Source organism: Notothenia rossii (genome assembly GCF_949606895.1).
Source record: "Notothenia rossii genome assembly, chromosome: 12".
Classification (NCBI taxonomy): domain Eukaryota; kingdom Metazoa; phylum Chordata; class Actinopteri; order Perciformes; family Nototheniidae; genus Notothenia; species Notothenia rossii.
This window is the reverse complement of record NC_136911.1, coordinates 7,540,654-7,549,299: the sequence shown is the minus strand read 5'-3', so window position 1 is coordinate 7,549,299 and position 8,646 is coordinate 7,540,654. Positions and strand designations below refer to the sequence as shown.

General features: G+C 40.4%; 1 long non-coding RNA gene across 1 annotated transcript in view; it reads left to right on the top strand.

Annotated features, from left to right (window-relative positions):
- LOC307026636 overlaps positions 1-7,401 on the top strand; it is a 28,993-nt gene extending 21,592 nt beyond the window's left edge. The window contains exons 2-3 of the long non-coding RNA XR_013804419.1: positions 6,400-6,620; positions 7,004-7,401. This is a non-coding gene — a long non-coding RNA (uncharacterized lncRNA). The remainder of the gene's footprint in view (positions 1-6,399; positions 6,621-7,003) is intronic.
- Positions 7,402-8,646: the final 1,245 nt, after the last annotated feature.

Here is an 8,646-nt window from a genome sequence, read left to right as displayed (position 1 = left end):
TATGTCTTGGTCTGCTGTCTCTGAACTTTCTTTTTGTGATTTGCGTTCCACAAAAGACAGCATCTTGCCAACGTGTTGCGATGCCACACGACTGTTTTGACTGACCCATCCCTGTTGTGGACGCTAACAATAACTCCAACAGAACCGCTTGGCACAGTCTGTGTCAGGGCTGGATTTTAGCCCTCGGACCCGTCTAGCCTACTTTCACAAGAGCAAAGCACGTCTGTCATAAAGTGTTACGGTGAATGGCGGCTTTTCTGTTTTTATGCTGTAATATTGCACACACTTTTTCTTCTACTTAAGTGACCTCATCATGACCAACATGGGGTGTATTTGACTTCTAGCACCCAATCCATGCCCATTGATGCATCCCTACCTCTACTTCTCCCAACCATAAATACCCAAAATGCTCCCTAATGGAGTAATTTACACACACCCTGCCAAAGCCATTGACAGGACTCGTGCCTATGGCAAATGTCTGGCATTTAGCAAATCAATGACATGAGTTATGGAGAGGAGCCGGGGCCTTCGCTGCCTCTCCATTCTTCTCAATAACAAAAGAGGAAGTGCATTAAAAACCAGCATTGATGGGTTTTTGGGAGTGGCAGTCAATGAGCTCTCAGAGTTTAAAATTAAAAGGCTCTTAGGGTGAAAATTGTTTTCTCCGGCCATCCTTCATGGTGCGACGGGTCTTTTTCACAGTGATTAATTAGAAACTAAAATGGTAAATGAAGGAGGGGGACGTTAGAAATCCAGTTGTTGTAAAATCCCGGTGTACCTATCCTGCCCAGTTGTGAGTTAATGACACCAGCTTTCCGCCTTGACTAAGTGTTATTGCTGCAGTTCATAATTTCATCTTGAAAATGGCCAAGGGAGTGGATCTTCCTTATAGTAATTGAGTATTGATTTGAAAATAAACAGCAGCGAGACTCCCACCCAACTGACAGACCCATCTTTCGGATGGAATCGACAATAAATGGGCCCCTGGTTGGAGGGAAAGTTATGGATCAGGATGATACAGTCAAGCGCGCCTCTCCCCCTGCGATCTCTCCTCCAATATTTATTGGATTTTAGATAACCCATTTACGAGCCCTGTCATCTAAAAACCCATAGTTTTGAGCAGGCGGATGATAGGTTAAGGCTGAGACTTTGCACCGTTTTTTTGCTGCTTACACTTCTGCAGCCTTATATGTATTTATTTAATACAGGAAATAGTATCTGCTAGAATACTGCAACCTGAGAAAAATGAAATGAGATCCCAAGGCAGTGTTAAGCAAATGTTTGATGTCAAGCATAATGTATGCCCTCATAAATGCAAAGTACATGTGTCTAGCCGTGGGCAAATACTTTTATCTGCCTGTGAGTGGGAGACTGGTAATGGTTCAACAGCTCAGTGAATCGACATAATATGAGGAGTCTAACACTTATGTCAGGGCGGCCGTTAACCTCTGCGTAATCACTGCTGAACTACGTTCACGCGGCCAACGCTCCCCCTCCCCCTGGAGCCCCCGCTCTATACTAACGACATACAAATGTGCTATTCGTTTTCATTAGCCGCCACTTCACTTTTGATGCGGTGAAACAGTGGAGCGGCGTGGTGGCGGGGTCAACGTGGAGGAGTAACGTGGCGCTTTGCGAAATGACCTCTAGGTTTCCGGAATAGATTAACAGAGAGATACAGAGATCAGTTAATTTCACACACTGCCCTCTGAGTGCTAGAGGTGATGTCAAAAAGCGGTCGCCATCAAGCTATTGTATTGTCATTCACACCTGCCTAATGACTCCTGATTATCATTCACATGCTAATGCTTCATTTGTTATCGGCGTGACCCGCGTCAGGAGCATTATGAACCGTTATCTAAATTTATCTTGTCAATTATTGATTGCCTTTTCCCACTGCACGTCATTATTAATTTGATGTGCTGTGTCAAACTCACTGTTAATCATATTTAAACAGATATGGGGGAGATAAAAATCAATTTTCCATTATCCTTGAGGTTTTTGTTTTTGATATCCATCCAGCACTGCGTAGGGGACTTGAGAGATTGGCTATGCATGACAGAGCAGATCCAGAGTAAATAATCTTCTAATTTGAGTTTAATGGGAAAGCAGAGAAAAAATGAAAGTGGTGTCTTGAGTTTTACTCAAGTTAAATGATATAATAGTATGTCAATTTCAGTTGTTTCACTGAGCTATTCTTATGGTATTTACCCACTGCTTTTCACTTTATGCTTCTGTATCCTTATTACAGAATATCATGACAGAGATGTACCTGTTATCTCCAGTATCAACACTTACTGTAATAGACTTCACAATGCAGCAGTTGTTGTCCAATCTTATATTGAAAACATATTAGATCATAAAAAGTTGCGTCCCAGAAACCCAGAAAAAGAAGCAAAACAAGTTTAGCACTTTTTTTCTTGTAACAGAAGCCGAACCAAAAGACAAGAAGCCTAAAGAGCTATTACACAGTGGAAGGTAATGGCGCGAGGCGCGGGAGGATACAAATAGCTGAGGAAGGGCACTTCACCCAGATAATGGGGTTGAAGGATTCTGGCATGGCGAGATTCATGTACAGACAAGGCTCCTTTGATGCAGTGACATTGGAAAGACCATAAAAGCCATAGTATAAAATACAGAGGCGTTACTCCAAGCTAATAGGATCCCCAGCTTTTTGGAGGCAGATTTAGCATAGCCTGACATGGGAGACACAGAAACACTAATTGGATACACCTACCTGGGTTCAATAAATGAACACAAGGGGATCCATCAGAGGGAGTAGGGTTCAGACAGGGAGGTACTTTAGCAACTGTGAAGAAATAGTGGGTGTAGCACTGAGCTTGCTGCACATATCAGCAGCAACAGTTTAAAAAAAGAGAAGCTGCAATGAAATAATATTGATGCGACATTTAAAAAATGGACACCTACTCAACCCATGAATCATTAAAGCAAAGCTGTCTAATCTCTTCACACTTTTCAGTCTTTATATAATGCACCGTACAAGTATTAAACACATCTTACCATGTTGAAGTAGTATAATGTAAGTTCAACATAAATCTTGTAGTAAAAAGTGTTCAGTATCAAAGAGGTGAAAAGAGGGTTTCTGAGGCACTGAGTCACACATGCAAGGCTGTCTAAAATGATTCAAAAGCTGTTAGCTGTATTGGACTATATGGTACTGATTGGACTAATTGACCAAATTAATGAAATGATGGGTAAAAAAAGGTCATAAACGCCATGAAGTCCAGCACAACGCCGCATTAATCCATCCATCAGTTCTTGAGACATCACTCTGAACCCCAAATGTCAACCCCAATGCGACACTGAAGAAAATGTCAGTTGGTATCAAACTCTGGGGACCATGTGCACCAGAATTAGAGCCAATTCATTCTGTGGACGTGGAGATGTTTAACTCTATACTTTATGACATCAAGGTAGGGATCTTGAATGTACATACTGTATAACCATTTTTGGTAATCCCTTCAATGGTTGTTGAGATATTTCACTTGAAACCAGAATCATAGCAATTGGTTCAGTAGGTGTTGAGATTATTCTAGAAAGTGGTCAACCAATCAACCCATCCCCAGAGGTTTATCAGCAACCCAGGCATGACGCTAAGCTTTTGCCGTAAGTCAATGTCTAGTCTCAAGAATTTCAGAGCCACTTGATTCCAAGTCTACGGTCTAAAACTCTAACATAGTTTTCCGGAACCTTATGTTGTGTCACAATCATCTCTTAAGGCAGCTAGTTTAAATCTACTGACCTGTTTGATTAGTGTGAACACTGCGCGTTGTACCCTGGCAAGGTCTGTCAATCCATACCATGGCCCATTTAAAGAGTTGGTCTCTAGAAAAGTTAATCTTTTGTTAGCAGGAAGCGAGAAAACCAACTGTACTTAAACTTGAGTGGTTAAGCAGAAGAGTACGCCTTTCTTGACATTGTCTGAGCGACAACATAAACAAATTTCACGTATAGTCTGGCACAATTGCACATGTGGTGCAAAACAACATGACTTATTTGTAAGCTGATGGGCGGGGGAGTGGAGGGGGGATGAGGAGGCGGCAATCGTACTTGGTCATGGTTCAAATTGGTTTTAGATGCTTACAGCAATGAACCTCCACCGTGCTGACTGTCTCACAGAAAACAAATCCTATTCCCTCAATACAAATGCGAGATGATGATTTAGGTGGTTTCTTTCCATGTTGGTTCTTAATGCGCCTCACATTTCTGGAGTATCTCAAACCTGTCTCTGTACTCTTGGACAAATGATACAAATACAGTTTGATTTATTTGACACACAGGAGACTGAAGTTTGATTCTCCCTGTCTGCATCCAGCCAGACACTATTTAGTGATGCTGTCAGAAAAGCTCTTTAGACGAACTAATCTTTGGCCCGCTGACAGCTGTGTCCTCTTCCAAAATGAACACAAATTCCCTCAGACCAGCCTCTCCTGCGGCACAGATCAATACGGCCCTGATAAGCCAGGACACCTTCCAGGAGCCGCAGGGCGTGGGGAAGGGCTCTGACATATCATGATTTAGGCTTTAATTACTTGGCACATGCAGCTGATGCCAGTGTGTGTGTGTGTGTGTGTGTGTGTGTGTGTGTGTGTGTGTGTGTGTGTGTGTGTGTGTGTGTGTGTGTGTGTGTGTGTGTGTGTGTGTGTGTGTGTGTGTGTGTGTGTGTGTGTGTGTGTGTGTGTGTGTGTGTGTGTGTGTGTGTGTGTGTGTGTGTGTGTGTGTGTGTGTGTGTGTGTGTGTGTGTGTGTGTGTGTGTGTGTGTGTGTGTGTGTGTGTGTTGGTTTGCCTGCATGGCAATTATTAATGTTGTTGTTTATGGTACCATTACACCAAGCGTGGTAAGCTAGTTCTAGTACAGCAACAGCCATGGAGCAACATGTGTATATATATATATATTATTTAATATATATATTATTTGTTATTTGTATATTTTATTTATTTTTATATCATGAACAACACTGTAGAAATCTAAAAATCTAAAACATGCACAAATTAAGAGTCATGAACCATACAAATATTAACAATACACTGAAAAAACACTTATATTTGTGGGGATTGATTAGTATTAGGAGCACAACTTTTCATTTTTAAATAAATGAAAAAAATGATTCTCATGTATTTGCATTTAATCATGTTTGTTATTAATTTAGTTTATTGTAAATGTAATACTGATATGTACATCTAAAATGCTCCTGCAGGCTGTTTGAATGGGACTGGGTCTATAATATAAATAATAATATATTTTGATAAAATACTCTCTCTGAGGTAGTTTCCATAAAAAAGGGTCGAGAAGAAGATTTAAATCTTTAATAAATTATCTAATTTGATAAGCATCTCTCAAACCTTGTGTTTCTTATGATCAGTGCTTCCCGACCGCTGTCCATGACGCTGATTGTGGGACAGCCCTGAGTGCTGGAGCAGTTTGAGGACACTGACTATGTTTTTGCACTTTGAATTGTGTATTGTGTACTGTAAAGCACTTTGTACATTCGTGTTGAGAAGGGTGCTATATAAATAAAGTTGTACTTACTTACATACTGACCATACTGATGCATATAATGTGCCAATAAACACAACATACTAACAAACAAACAAAAAAGACACATGGATTAATGTCTTTGTTTGTGGGAAAGAGGAAAACAAAAACAAATCCTGAACAAATCCATACCTCTTTGGAGTGACATTATTCCATCTATTGTAATGTATCATCAGCTGGCACTTCTATATGTTTTACATTTTCTTTCTTTGACAGTAAATAGTGTGAATCACAAATTGCAGGCATGTTTGGTGGCAACCTTCCTTTAAATGGCAGACAAATGGAAACACACACACGTTATCATGGTGTTGACACACTCTTCTGTAAATACGGTACTGTATGTTTTGCTAAGGGTCTGAATGATGACCACTCTCCTCTTCCAGAGCCCCGGCATACATGATCCCTCTCAGCAGACACATATTTAATTTGTTATCTCACCAGCACGCTGCAGGCCTCTGGCTAGCATGGCGGAATGGGAAACGAATGACACAGAGGGGAGTTGGCCCGTCACTCTGCCAGCCCCCAGGCCCTCACATAAATAGCTTTTAACATAGGGATCAATAACATTAAGTTGTGATTAAATAGATTATTACATTCAAAATTAGCCACCCTAGGGGCTAACACATGTTTATGGAATAATGAAAGGAGAGCTGCTCCCTTAGTCTTTAAAGCAGAGTGTGCAGATGTTTTGGTTTCAAAGGTGAATCATGCAGTTCTTGGGGAATACTGTGCAATGTAGCGGAGAGGAGAACCAGGCATTGAATATGTCTCTTATTGTTCTGAATCCGGATGATTTAATCTTCTCTGTTGTCCTAGCTAATACATTTGACTTTTTTAACCAGGCATCGTCCAGTCTTTGAAAGCCCACATCTACGAGCGGTTTGCTTGGCTTGCAAAGAAGGCTGCATCCCGCTGTTGGTGGAACGATGTGCTCCAGGCCATGGATTTTCTGCAGGTATACCGGCTGCCTCCTTTTCTAATTACACCCATCCTATGAAGCACCACCCAGCAGCTGCAGACGGAAGGAGGCGTGCAGCAATGCAGCAGAGTCCACTGTCAGACCGTGAGTTTAATTGTTGTACTTTAAGTGATTTTTGATACTTCTGAATGCAAAAAATAAAACTGATTGCAGGAAATGTATTAGAGTTTCATTGTTGTCCCATCTTTAAATGAGTTGCCCATTAAATTCAACAAGAATTGAATGTATGTCATGAGCAATCTGGTTTTCCAGGCCAGCACAATGAACACATCTTTATTCAACGTTTTTTTGGCATCCAAGATAATGAAAACAATATGGAGATTTTTTGATTTGGTCCTACTAAAGACCCACTACTCATCCAAGATAAATCTGGAGCCATTATTATTATCTTATGTTAAATTCAGATTTGAGTGCTTTCCTGCTACCTCTATTGATTGTTTTCACTCTTCACTTTTGTTCTCTTTAAGCATTTGCACTTCGCTCTGCATCAGCCGATCGGATTGCTTCTCCCCACTGAGAGTTGGACCCAGGTACCCCTCAACAAAAACACGCCTGTTTGCGATCCTGGCTCCAAGATGGTGGAACGACCTCCCCATTGAGGGCCCTTTGTACCTTTTCCATTGAATAAATAGCACTTAAAGAGTGTATCCTGTTTGAAACTAACGCAACAGCACTTACGATGGATTGACTCTTTTGAAGCAAATATATCTGCACTAAATATATCCCCATAAAATGTTTCTTTCTTGTGGATTTATTGCACCTATTGTAAGTCAATTTGGATTAAAGCGTAAGCTAAATGAAATGTAATGTAATTATTTACATATTGACCCCATATGTGCAGAAAATAATTAAAAGGTTATTTTACTCTGTTTTGATGAGTTCTTCATTGATTGTTTGTGATATCTGATTACTTTATTGTAGCACATTTGTTTTCATTGTGCTTTGTTTTACACATAGACCCGCGCAGAACATGACTTCATTCTTTCAAAACTGAAACCAAATTGGTTTTACAAGGCTAATCCATTTCTAGCGGCTCTGCTTATTCTTCCATTATAATAGGACCCCGAGTCCCTTTCTTTTCTGTGTGTGAGTGTGTTTGTGTGTGTGTGTAAAAGAGAGAGAGAGAGAGCTGCTACCCCACAGCTTTTGCCAAATCCATTTGACTTCACACAGAAGTTCATTTATACAATCTTAATTGGCCCTTTTATTATGTATACTTACAAAGATTCTAATAGAGATGGAAGTTAATGAAATTCTGCTTTCTTAAAAAGCTCATGAATCTCCATAACTTTGCTTTTTCAAAGGAAACATGCTCCAATTGAGACAGATGTTTTATTTACATACAACTTCTTTCAGTTTTTGCAGTTAATATGATTAATCTGGCTTCCCCCATATTTGTACCATACCCATTATAAAGATACAGTGTTGTTTAGTAGCAGAATTATTAAAAACAAATCTCAAAGACATGCTGGAGTTGTACTTTTTTGAACATTTGTAAAAAACAAGATGGTGGTGCTACACTGAAGCTTACACTTTACTATGTGATCAAACTTCCTCTCAGAAGGCCTCAAATGGACAGAAATAGCTGAAATATGACATGTGCTGGAAGTGGAGGAGAGGTGGTGTGTCATAATGGGAAGTTTTCATAGAGGAGAGTTGCTGTGCTGATAAGTGGCAGATAGAGGTTTTACACTTGGCCGGAGCATATCGTAATAGCTCCAGGAGCAGCAGTGTATTGACTCCAGTCAAGGAGATGGAGGAGAGGAAGAGGAAACATTTCTGTGTGCAGTTTGAAGAGGGTGACGCCCAGCTCTGGAAGAATGCAGGTCTACTGGGAGGAGTATCTGCCATGGAACAGATGTCCTAGTCACAGAGGCTGAGGGTGCAATCACACCTCTCATTTGTCTTTCTTCTTTTTTTTAGAATGTTGGCTATACAGTAGGTGGAGTGGAGATAACAAAGCGGTGAATTTGTAGGTTTAACAACAGTGCAGACATTGCAAAGAGCACAGTTGACAGCATGTATTGTATTAATGATTCAAATGATATGGTTTATTTGGCTGTTTATTTTAATCACAGCTAGTACGTAGTTTGACAGAAAAAGACAATAA